Here is a 12,475-nt window from a genome sequence, read left to right on the forward strand (position 1 = left end):
TCATCTAGCCCAGCAAACTGGACTCTTTAATGATGCTCTTGATCGTTGGTTAGCAATATGGGGAGGATGTGGAGAGTAAGGTGTTCCATAATGGATGGTTATCCTATTATTTTTGCATATGGTGTAATTTTCTCTGATCCCTTGTCCCCCAGTTATGTACTCTAACCCCTTCTACCCTTCTTGCTGCTATTTTTACATATTCATTTGGTTGATTGGGTGTTCTTTATGCACTTCATCTTCTCACGAACAGAGCAGTTTTCTCACTTTTTACTTTTATTGTGGGGTTGCCTTTGTGTTTTGCTTTTTTCATTATCTCTACAAATGGACGCGATTCGCGGATTGGTATGTGATTTTTGTAATAACCCTTAAACAATGGTTGTTGTATGTATATATACTATTAACAATGTAATAAGTCATGTTTTATTAATTGTTTGTTGCTATGATACCGCCCTGATGAAGGATTAATTCCGAAATGCATTGGCACTAGAGTATTATGGGCAATTGGAGATGCAAACTCATTGTGTGATTTACATGAACAAATTTTGGCGGCAAACATCACAGGTATGTGAATTAAACAATTCCTGTTAAAATATTTCTTTGGAAAATATTTCTTTGAAATTCATTACTTTTATATCATAAACTGGATACCTAATCTCTAATATATTAAATATTGGCAACCTATTTGGGGCTAACTGAGATGCGCCTTTCTTAACAAAGTGGTCCCACTTTGTTTCTTGGAAGTTTTTTGTTGGATTAGGTCCTAGTGCCACAGGACCGTTTTTGAATCGGCAGCTCCAGGCAAGAACATTATGATCAACTCACTGTATAGTGAATTCAGTATTTTTTTAATACAAGCAACTATTATAATATGTGGTGCCCTCCTCACCCTCTTTTTCTTGGATTCCTCACTTGGCACAAATAGAGGTGGAGCACACAACTCATAAAAGAATTATAGATCATTAAAGTAATTTTGAACACGGAAAAGAATGTCATACACTGACATTGAAGCCCTGACCACTAACAGGGCAGACACATTGGGTTTTTCATCTGAAGAAGCAGATGCAATATTAGGTTTGATTAAAGACAGCGGTTTTGGAAGCAGTAACAGCAGACGACAAGATCCCAAACAACAGATCAAACATTTAGAGTATCTAATCCGAAAGGAAATAAACCGGAAGCTACATGCGATAACCCTAGGGAGATACCATAAAAGTCAACGGATTCCTAGAGGACTACGTACCCAGTTACGTCCAACACTGTGTAAAGAGAGTAAAACCTTTGTAAAGAAATGGGAAGCTATACTTAACAAGTGCTCTTTGGATCTTATATTGTTGACCATACAAGAATTAGCGAAAGACATAACAGAGATCAGTAAAGAAATTCAAGAGATTGAAGAAGCCTTGGTAACAACATTGAACAGAGAGGAAGTTGATTCTATTCTTCAGGAGATAAATGACAAACTGGTAGAGTACAAAACAGAATTAGAATCCAAAAAAATCCGTACATTTAAAAGGGATACTTATGATTATCTTAAAGATGAAGTCTATAATTGGATGGACAAATATGGCCCCCCAATAAGGAAGCCTAAGCCTACAAATTGAAGTGAAACATCAAGCTCAGGAACTGATACAGAAAGGGAACCCCCGAACCGAGAAGAGGCCAGCACGGCAAGCACTTCAGTTTTCTCCAGAGTAACAGAAGAGACACCAGCGAGGGACACACCGTCTTCTTCTTCTTTTTTAGACAAAGGAAGAAGAGAACGAGACAGGGGAGGAGAAAGACCCAAAGGAAAACCCAATACGAGACTTCAACAAAAGAGAACATAGTAATAAATTTATCATCTAGAGTTTTGACTGATAAAGAAACAAAGACATTACAGAAAGGCCTGAGTTTTGTTCCTACATATGACAGCACACTATTTGAGTCTAAAATAGAACTTTTTAAACTAATCAGAAAGATGAAACTAAAGGTGTTCTTTAGCGAACTGGACCATCAAGAAGCTAGGGAAGAAGCAGAACTCAAGGAATTCAGAAGTAAAAGTAGCTTTATCCCTCCAATAAGTATACCTTCAATTGAAATCTTCCAGAAACAAGTTACGAGAGATTTTGAAAAACTTAAGTTTAAAGGTCAGTCACCTCGAAACATGAAACCTCATGAACTAAGGTTGATACGTGACTTATATGGTGATCCAGCAATCACAATAAGGGCCGCGGACAAAGGAGGAGGTTTAGTACTGCTTAATACTAGAGAGTACGAAGAAGAATGTGAGAGACAACTAAGTGATGGCAATACGTATGCTAAATTGACACAAGATCCCACACCTGAGATAAAAGTAAATTTGAAGGTTTTACTAGATAAAGCGGAGGAATTGGAGTGGATTAATCACCATACAAAGACATTTTTGACCAATTCTCACCCGAAAATACCACACTTTTATACCCTTCCAAAGGTACATAAAGACCTCATCAAACCCCCTGGGAGACCTATTGTAGCAGGGATAAACAGCATCTTAGAACCTCTAGGTAAATATGTGGACTATTTTTTACAGCCACTGATTCAAAAAACCAATACATACATCAAGGACTCAACCCATTTTTTACAACTCTTGAACGGAACTCCATTCAATTGCAACAACATCTGTTTTACCATCGATGTTAAAAGCCTCTACACATCGATCCCCCACGATCTAGGGGGTGAGGCGGTGGAATGGATGCTACTTAATGCTGAAGAGATACCAGCTCAGAAAGAATTCATAATGGTACTCCTGGAGTTTATTAGCAATAACTCATATTTCCAATACAAGAATGACTGCTATCTCCAAGTGGCTGGGACAGCCATGGGAGCCACTATGGCCCCCTCTTATGCTAACTCATTCATGTACAAATTTGAATCTGAAAACATACTACAGAATGAATATTGGTACTCAAAATTGGGTCTTTGGATCAGATACATCGACGACATATTTGGAATATGGAAAGATACAGAGGAAGAACTGCTCAACTTCTTCACAAATCTTAACAACATAGATGCCCACATCCAATTTACTCAAGAACACTCCCTGACTAACATCCACTTTTTGGATGTAGACATTAAGATTACTAACACAGGCTATCAGACCACCATCTATCGAAATCCTACAGATCGGAACAATCTATTTCAACGCCTTAGCTTTCATCAACCGAGTCTCATAAAAAACCTTCCATACAGCCAGATGCTTAGAGTTAAAAGATTGGTAAGTGACCCGGAAGATTACAAGATAGCCATTCAAGAAATGGGGAGAAAGTTCCTTGAGAGGGGATATTCGGAAGAAGAAATAAATACAGCTCAGTCACGGGTAGCCACACAAAGCAGAGAAGATCTATTGAAGATGAAAACTAAGCAAAGGTTGGCTCCACCACTGGTCTTTGTGTCTAAATACTCACGTCAAAGTAACCGAATTAAGTGTATCATTAAAAAACATTGGAACATATTATTATGTGATCAGAGAGTAGAACACCTGTTTAATGAAGTACCCACATTTACCTATCAGCGAAGTCAAAGCCTAAAAGACAGACTTGTTCAAACAAAACCTACACTTAAGAAGAAACTCACAGAAAGAATTGGAACATTTCCTTGTTTGAATTGTAGCAATTGTAGTTATGTGATGAAAGGAGAAACAGTGAAACATCCCCATACAGGAGAGACAATCAGATTGAAAGATTTCGCTACATGTGACTCAATTAATGTGATTTATGCCATCAAATGTCCGTGTGGACTGTACTATGTGGGTCAGACATTACGAGCAGCAAAATTTAGGTGGAATGAACATAGATCATGCATAAGGAACCACAATCTGAACTCAGCGGTGTCAAGACATTGGGATGAGAAGAGACACAACCTGGCTCAAATCCGCTTTGTTATCCTAGAAGTGGTTTCGAAAAGAGACACCCACGAGAATTTCCAAAGGAAAATGGATCAAAGAGAATCCTTTCGGATAGACCGTTTGAGTTCCCTGACTCCAAGGGGGCTCAATGAAGAAATAAACTTTATGTGTTTCTTATAATATCATGTCTGTAAAAGAGAATCAACTCTAGATTCTATTCACAGTAGATTGATATTTGCTATGAAAACAACCGCTGCTATTGTTCCGCTAATTAACCGCATTTCATATTCCTTGCCATGTCTTTTTCTAAGATTACACAAGATCTTGGTTTTTGTCTTCTTAATAGTGAAAACTCCTTGCTTAAATAACATCATAGTAATAGAATACATGTTCCAGAGTTGAACACTATGGTTTATTTTATATGCCTTACTGGTTTATTTTATATGCCTTACTACTCAAATTAAGTCATTTTGAACCTTTAACCTTGCACACATTATTATGATCCACTAAATGAATACACACTGCCAGTCCCCTAATTACTCTGGCCCAGTAGACATGAGATTACAATCACGCGCGTCTACTTCGAATGGGTTGGTCACCATGGAGACATCCCCGCCCCCTGGCTTGTGCCCGAGGGTGGGGCGCGAGGCGTACGTGCTCCAGTCTGGACCACGACGCCTCGCACCGTCTCCATGGTGACCTTTAAAACGAAAGGTAAACTAACGCTAGCGCGTTGTAAGCGGCTCACTCTGCGGTCACGTTTTGTGCACAACAGAAGCTTAGTAAGTGCAGGAGTTATAGTTAGATTTCACAGGCCTTATCTACGGAAAGACTTGAGGATGACATAGTGTTTTTGTTAAACTTTTTTGTAGATCGTGTTGTATCCTCGCACAACACCACGATTTCAGCGTTCGGCATAACCAAGGTATGACACGCACGCATAGTTGTAAGAGAGAATATGCACACTATCTCCAGTTAACTAATTGGTATTCCGTTTTGCTTTTTTCATTATCTCTACAAATGGACGCGATTCGCGGATTGGTATGCGATTTTTGTAATAACCCTTAAACAATGGTTGTTGTATGTATATATACTATTAACAATGTAATAAGTCATGTTTTATTAATTGTTTGTTGCTATGATACCGCCCTGATGAAGGATTAATTCCGAAATGCATTGGCACTAGAGTATTATGGGCAATTGGAGATGCAAACTCATTGTGTGATTTACATGAACAAATTTTGGCGGCAAACATCACAGGAATGTGAATTAAACAATTCCTGTTAAAATATTTCTTTGGAAATTATTTCTTTGAAATTCATTACTTTTATATCATAAACTGGATACCTAATCTCTAATATATTAAATATTGGCAACCTATTTGGGGCTAACTGAGATGCGCCTTTCTTAACAAAGTGGTCCCACTTTGTTTCTTGGAAGTTTTTTGTTGCCTTTGTGTTTCCCATCGTGGTTTTGAAGATTTTTCAACAAAATAAATAAGACAGAAATACCTGGGCAAATATGACCGACAGAGAGGGAGTGAAAATGACTGTATTAAGGAAGTGTGCAAGTCAGAGAAGAAATTGGAATTACTGAATACAATTGAATAATGACCTTATTGGAAAAAAGGGAGAGCCCTGAATGAATGCATTTGAATGAATAAAACATAGATATAGCCCCCTTTACCTCAGAAATTCTTGAATCGTTTATCTAGAAGACTTGCAGAGAGTCCCTATCTAAATAGCGATCCAAAATTGACCCAGATTGTGTCAAGCTAGCAGACGAGAACATTCAATACTTTAGCCGCAAGCACCAAGCTGGAATAACTCCTTCTTAAAATTAAAACATAGCAGCTGCTTCCACCTTAGGAGCAGGCACTCCTCCCACACTCCAGGAGCAGTGCCCCCAAACCATCCAGACCCCCCCCTTTTCACAGAAGGTGAGCCCAAGGGCTCCAAGAAATGATCAGCATTTTCTGATGATCTCCAATCTCAAGCGCAGCGGATTGTGCCGGTCCCATAGCACCATCAATTTTCCTTCTGTAAGCGTAGCACTGCTTTAATAGAAATCATATGTGTGCTAATGCTGCATCTGCACCTTTGGGTTTCGCATCGGATCAAATGTACACGACGACCAGCATTGTTAATATGGCCGCTGTGCTTTCCTCAAAAGTGCACCTCCACTTGATTTTGTTGTGGTGCACTAGTTTGTATCTGGATTGGCTGAAGATATCTACATAAGCCAATCAGCAGTCGCCGGCCAGGCGAACGCCGGCCCACATACAAAGGCACCAAACTAAGGCTCCTGTCCCAAGCCTGTCAGAGCCAAAAGGACTGAAGGTCTGAGGCCCGGAGACTTTGCCTCCTTCCTGTCCTCCACCTGAGACTCCTATCCTCAATCCGCTCGATATTGCCACTCGACACACGCCCTATGTAAGTAACTAATCACATTGTCTTACAAAACTGTCTGCCACACTTACACCTCCTGACAAATGTGAACACCAAAACTACTCTGCAGCAACTCGTTTATGTACCTCCCCATTCTGTGTGCGGAGCCTGACTGCCACAGTTACTGTTTACATTGGCGCTCTTAAATCTGCTACACAAGCATGCCAGCTTGAAACAACTGCCTCTACTGTGTTACTTTGCTTGCAAGCAAATTGAGAGTCCATTGCCACTGATACAGCCGACCTTCTAAGGTCCCCCTCTGGATGCTTCCTACGCTACTACGGCAGCCTGTACCCTGCCAGAACGGCCACTGTCACCTCTGACTCTATTGCCACCCTCACAAATGTCTGCTCCAACCTGTGCACCACCTGCTTATGTTCTCTAGCGTGGCCATACCTCCCTAATTTGTCAAGTGGAGCTGAATGTTTGTGAACGCTTTAATTTGTGTATTCGTTATTAACACACATTTTCGTTGTTACGACTGAGACACTTCGTCAATTACTGACCTGAATGTTTAACAATTATCTAAACCTGTGTTTGCCCCATCTGCATTTGGTCACTAGCGCTGCAATACTTCCAAAAGTATTAGTGGTAGAATATGCCTCATTTGCCTACTTGAAGACTTGACCGGAATTGCCAACTGAATGACTAAAACCCGCACATTTGTGCTTAACCAATGTCATCACGGGCACTGTTGCAACCAACACTATGATCTTGCCAGTACCTGTAATGCGAGCAAGGCTGACTTAAGCACTAATGCCCACATTCCCTGTGTCGCTGAACACAGCACTGATCTCCTGAACCTTCCAACCATTCAATTGAAACCTACACTGACCACTTGACCTTGTTGCATGCTTATCTAGTTGGCACTGTGACCTCTTCACTAAACATCATAACCACTGAGACTACCCTCAGGGCACACCATCTCTTAAAAACTCATCCTTCAGTTATCAGAACAGCTCATGGACACCATTAGCATAGAGGCCCGGCCATGCGCACAAGGCTCCTTCATTCATATTGGGAATGGCCTAGCCCGCCTTCGATGCAATCGACACTACCCACTCCCATGCCCCACTCCATTCCTCAATAAATATCCACCTTTCCCATTATTAGCACTCCCATCTAATACTACTCTATCCACTCAGGACAAAGAGCTTGTTTGCCCTACTGCCACAGCCTACTGGCTGGCTCCTTGCCCACCGGATAGACTTACAAGGAAATACAGACTATCCTCTCGCACTTATCAGAATCACCTCTACACCACCCTGCCACCTGGCCACCTGCCCACCCGCCCACGACCCAGGCCCCACAGAAACCCATGACCCATGACATAGCTGTCTCTGGGCCAACATACCCCTCTCGTCCCATAGCAGGACATATAAGAAGACTTAGACGGTCCTCTCGCTTCTACCAACACTACACCCAACACCAAAGCAAGGCTCACTTGCCCACCAACATTAACACAGTGAAAATGGAGTCACCTGACCTACCAGACTTAGAGTCAACACCAGGCCAGAAAAACTACAGCTCAACTACCGCCAAAAGGCCAACCCATTCATACAAACACACCACCTACTTCAGATAACATACTTAAATGCCAAATAATTACAAACTCATCTGCTAAAGAAACAGCCAACCATAACGAGCCCTTATATTTAAAAGGTGCCCTCATCAATGCTTGAACAATTACAACCCATGCCTTGGACATAGCTGACATTATCAAAACTAATAATTTAGAATTTATAGCAGTCACAGAAACCTGTCTCCACACAGCCACAAGACCAGGCCAATCCTTAGCTATCCCACAGGACTACTCTACAGGAAGGACAGAACAGCCATCAAAGGAGGGGGTGTGGCCCTAATAGCCAAAAATGCCCTTGACATAAGAACCCTAGCTAAACATCCATTCACCACCGGCGAAGTTATCCGGCAAAGTTATCACTGTAAAAATATCAATCACACATACATGTTCTCTCACCCTTCACATCGTCTATAGGCCGCCAGACCCCGCAGCCCCTTTCGAAGAGGACATTACCAACATCCTAGCTTACAACATGAAACCTCACTCTAAATCCATCATTTTAGGGGATTTCAACCTTGGCTTGAATGATCCTCTCAACTCCCATGCAGATCTCTTGGCCAACTCTTTGAAAGCTCAAGGGTTCACACACAGAATCTGCTCCCCAACACATGAAAAGGGACGCATCCTTGACTGGATCGCTGACTCTAACTGTGTCACCGACACCCTTTCAAATACCTTGACTCCTTGGTCAGACCATAACACTATAATATTCTCCACCAGCATAACTAACAAAATGCCAAAACAAACCCCCCTAGTACCTATGGCACCTTCCAGAAGCCTGTAAAAGATCAATCATGTTAACATGCCACCTCTTTTTTCACCTATACTGGACACAAGCATCTCGGTCAATGACCCTTAAACACTGGTCAGGCTATACAATAAAGCTATGATTGAAGCTGTTGACAATGTAGCCACTCTGAAAGTTAAAAAAGCAAAACCTATAGCTCATAACAACCCCAGGTTCACCTGTGATCTACAAACGTTGCATGCAGCCAAAAGGCCTGCCGAAAGCAACTGGGCTAAGTCACCAATGCCTGATAATAAAGCCCTCTTCCAGACTATCTCCAACAGTTACAAGGTAGCCATCATCAAGGCCAAAAGCGATGTCTACAACCAAAGAATTCAGAATGCCCAATCCAATTCCAGAGAATTATTCGACATTCTCTGTGAACTTGAATCACCTGCCCCCTCACCTGACCACACCACCAAAGATGCACAGTGGTGCTCTAATGTACAAAATGCTTTAGCCTACAAAATCTCTCTACTACAAAACAAAATAGAAAAAAACTTTCAAACTCAACATCGACCTGACCTCAACTACCATACCTCCTGCCACAGAACTATACAAGGTCTGTAAATTCACATTCATGCTTGTGTCCATATTGGAAAACATCAATATCATCAAAGGTCTCAAAACTTTGAGGTGTAAAGGTGACACCTGTCCTGCAACCTTGATAAAAGAATGCGGCAACAAACTAGCACCCTTCATAACTAGCCTCATCGATAACTCATTTGCCACTAATACAGTACCCGATGACTTAAAAGAAGCATCGTACTACCTCTATTAAAAAAACCTACATTGGACCCTAACATCCCCACAAACCTCCGACCCATCACCACAGTTCCTTTTCTTTTAAAAATCATCGACAGTGCAGCCTATCTGCAGATCCAAACATTCCTGGAACGTAACAATCTTCTAGGACTGAGACAATCCGGGTTTAGACCTGGTCATTGAACTGAAACAGCACTCTTGTATTTAAAAATACAAATGGACCAATTCAAGGACAAAGGAGACCTGTGCATCCTTCTTTTACTAACCTATTAGCAGTCTTCAATTTGGTCAGAGAATCCTATGCCAACACCTTGAAATGGCCGTCCACTTCTCCCCTGAAACAATTAAATGGATTGTATCCTTTCTCTCAAACCGTTCCATGAGGGTCTTCTCTAACACCTCAGCAGCCCATCCAGTCCTAGTGACATGCGGCATACCACAAGGATCCTGTCCCCTACCTTGTACAATGCTTTCACAAAGCTTCTATTTGACAAACTTGACAAAATGGGTATCACGTATACAAACTATGCAGAAGATGCTCAAATACTTATAACAATCACAGGATGTTATAACACTGATACAATAAATCTTAACATAATCTAGCTCGCAATCCAGGTTTGGATGGAGCAAAATTAATTATGCCTCAATGACGACAAGTTAATTCTAATTGGTAATAAAGCTAAACTAAACAACCTCCCAAAACAATACAAATATTTCAACATTGATGGCACTACCATCACTGTCGCAAATGAAATAAAAACTCTAGGGGCCTACATTGACTCGACCCTTACCTGACATCTGAATGCCATTGTCTCATCCTCAGCCTATACTTCTAAATTAATCAGAGCTAGTAGACCATTCTTATCACCGGACAACAGCATCACCTTAGCCAGAGCCTTGATACTATCTAGGATAGATTATTGTAACTCACTCTTTGCTGGCACCAGCAAAAGAAACATCAGAAAATTGCAAATTGTACAAAACAATGCCATCAGAGCTGCACTAAACATACCCATGAACGAACACATTTCGGCCACTAGACGAAATATACATTGGATCCCAGTCCAAGATAGGATTAAATTCAAAATCCTCACCTTGACACATAAAAGCCTCACCAATAACGCACATGCCTACTTTAGCAACCAGATCAGCACAACTCAGTCCAACAGACCCACACGCTCCCCATATGCCAGTCTCATTGTGATGCCTAGATACAGAAAACAGGATGTAGGCAGCTCAAGCTTCACTGTATAAACTTCTAAACTGTGGAACACTCTCCCTACACATCTGAGAAATTACACTCCCTTATGATCTTTCCGTAAAAAACTAAAAACCTGCCTATTCAGCCTAGAGTCCCAACAATAGGCCCCAATGCCTATCAGCAATGTCATGGCTATCTTCTGTAATTCAATGTGCATGCTTGCCCTTGAGCAAATTATGATCTTATGCAAATGCGTAACTGTAACTATAACGGACTAAATGCAATTATATCAACTAAGCACAAACTGTAACTAATTGTGTAACCATGTTCTTAAAGTTCCTGCGCCTAGATGCCTATGGGTTATGTGCACTTTATAAATGTACAAATAAATAAATAAATTAAACAGTGGTACAATTTGTTCTCTGGGGCATGAAAAAAGGATGGTAAAATGAATGGTTTGAATACTTTACTGAAATAAAATAGGAGTTTTTTCGTTAGGTACACACACCAGTATGGTAGCCTTACGTTTAACTTTGGAAGCCACAGGTAGTCAGTGGATAGCTGTTGACCTTGGAAACGTTATCAGTCTTACAGAGTAGGACAGGTATGCCCAGATGTGGTTACCGAGCCTCCTGCACCTAGTGCCCCAAGCTACTCCTCACTGATGACGCCGAATGAGGCCAAAACATGTCAGGGGATGCCTGTGGTCTCATGCAGATGGAAGGTGACCTAGCTGTTCGGGCTGGACGGCCTCTTTTGGGGTGGGACCAAGCCTGATTTGCATATGGTCTTTCCCCTTCTGTAATGACTTGGCAGGATGAAGAACAATGGCCTGGAGGGTTGCCCAGAACAATGCCAGAGGCTAGGATTAATTCCAAACCTTCCAGCCATTACCTCTTTTGTTTTTCTTAGGTCACAGACATGCCCAAATTAAGTGTTCTGGTACATTGCAGTTTTGCAAAGCTCTCCTTGGGGTGACCTGTGTTGAAAATACAGTATTGGGGGTTACTTCTGCTCCCACAATTGAGCCTTGGTTTTGGAAATATAGCAGAGACATGGCTTTCCAGAGCAGCAGGCAATAATTTAAACATCTATGGACTACCTTGGAAATGTGTGATTTGGTGAGGTCTAGAGAAAAAAAACAAGATTAATTTTTACCATGTTGCAGAAAGTTGGAGTCAGCAACAAAAGAAAGAATAGTGATTTGATTCAATAAGTTTACCTTACCAGAATGCATTTGGGTTTTATACATTAATCGAGACCTTATACAGTTTTTAATGCTGCCCACCTCTCTTCCCGAAGGATCAAAATTATTTGGTCAGAGACTAACCCTAGAAGGGCTTGCTTTTGAGTTACTACCCGCTCAGGACTAGTTTCTCAGAAGAGATGGGCCATATAGAAAACAAACAACACGATGGGATGGGATCCACTGAAGCACTGGCATTGTTAACAGTGCCAGTGCTTCAGTGAATTATCTGCCGGTGGGGGCCTGAACTACAGAGCAAAGGAGAAACAGATAAATATTAATAAATAAGTAACTAATAAAGGCAACAAACAGTGGTAGTGCAGCCAGCAATTGGCAAGTGCTGGGTTTAAGGCAGCAGACAGGGTAGGTCTGATAAGTGCAGGAAGAAAAAGGGGGAGGAGACTGTATGGATACAGATACAGACCCCAGTGCAAGGGGTGGCCCGGAGGCAGTGCAGAAGGGTGGCAAGGTGAGCAAGTACCTGGGCCCGGAGGACAGAGGGTGGCCAGGTGCACGGTGCCAAGAGAGAACAGATCAGCAATGGAGAGGGGGAGCGAAGGCAGAAGCAAAGAGGAAGGTCTTGAG

Source organism: Ambystoma mexicanum, chromosome 5p (assembly GCF_040938575.1).
Source record: "Ambystoma mexicanum isolate Mex_15411 chromosome 5p, UKY_AmexF1_1, whole genome shotgun sequence".
Classification (NCBI taxonomy): Eukaryota; Metazoa; Chordata; class Amphibia; order Caudata; family Ambystomatidae; genus Ambystoma; species Ambystoma mexicanum.